This window comes from Muscardinus avellanarius (assembly GCF_963383645.1).
Source record: "Muscardinus avellanarius genome assembly, chromosome: 7".
NCBI lineage: Eukaryota > Metazoa > Chordata > Mammalia > Rodentia > Gliridae > Muscardinus > Muscardinus avellanarius.
In genome coordinates this window covers 43,906,505-43,908,014 of record NC_137793.1, presented here as the reverse complement: position 1 = coordinate 43,908,014, position 1,510 = coordinate 43,906,505, and positions in this window count along the sequence as shown.

The window sequence follows — 1,510 nt, the reverse complement described above, 5'->3', positions numbered from 1 at the left end:
ATTGGTAGAATCACACGCTATTTGCTATAGTTTTCAGGTAGCCAATTAATACTACTCTTCTTACTTGATTATGTTTATAACAGATTGAGATCTATACAAAAGTCCAACAGAAGAATATCAATATTTCAGTTTATTTGTGATGAGAGCTAGATTGGAGATTGGGCTGTATAGTTCTATAGATGGATTTCACTTGGCTACCAGGTCTAAAGCTGTCTGAAACTGTTCTGGAATGTATGGATTGAAATAAAGTATTTTTGAGCCTTATAATCTCAATAGAAGTGTGTATTAGCTAGTTTTTTTTTTTTTTTTTTTGTGACCAAAATACCTGGAAAAAACAACTTAGTTTATCTGGCCCATGGTTTCAATATTCAGTCTGAGGTCAGCAGACTCCAACACAGAAACTTCATACTGACAGGGTGTGGTTGAAGAAAGCTGTTCTTATCCTGGCAGCTAGGAAGCAAAGACAAAAGAGGAAGGAGCAAAGAAGAACAAATGGAATTCCCAAGGCCACATTCCCTGTGACCTACCTCTTCTAAACACAACCTTCCTTCCTACAGTTACCCCCTAGTAAGTCCATGAAAATTAACACTCAATTCACTGATGAGGTTTCAGCCCTGATTCAGTTATATCACTTCTGAACATTTCTCCATTGCCAATACATGAACTTTTCTAAGGGATACCCATGTCTAAATATAATGAGGCTGCCAGGCATGGTGGCACACGCTTGCAATCCCCGCACCTGGGAGGCAGAGATAGGAGGATCAGGCAGGTTCGAAGCCAGCCGCTCTGGCTTAAGAGACCCTGTTTCCAAATAAAAAGTATAAAAATAGATCTGGAAGTGTAGCACAGAGGTAGAAGGTTTCCAGGAACCCCAGTACCACCAAATAATAATAATAATAATAATAATAATAATAATAATAATAATTAATTTAAAAATAGTAAATAAATATAATGAGGCTAATATCCAAAATGTATCAGGAGCTCACACAACTCAATATACACAAAAACACAAATAACCAATCGAAAAATGAGCAAAAAGCTGGGTGTGGTGATACATACCTATGATCCCAGTTCTTGAGACTAGAAGATCACAGGTTTGAATTAAGCAGTAGAATGCTTTTAAATTTAATCTATGGTACCAAAAAAAAAAAACAAAGCAAAATATTTGAGATATTTGAGTTGACTTTTTTGACATTTTTCAATGAAAATATGTAAATGACCTCCTAATACTTAAAAAGGTACTCACAAGCTAATTATAATTAACGTATGAGGGCATTGGAAATCAAAACCATAATGAGATACCACTTTGCACCTGTCAGAATGCAATGTTAAAAAACACAACTGATAAGAGTTGGTGGTAATAGGAAAAAGGGAGCCCTTGCATGATGTTGGTGAAAGCGTAAATTGGTACAGGCATTATGTGAAGCAGTACAGAGAATACTTAAGAAACTAAAAATAGGCCAGGTGTGGTGGCACAGGACTATAATCCCAGTACTTGTGAGTCTGAGAC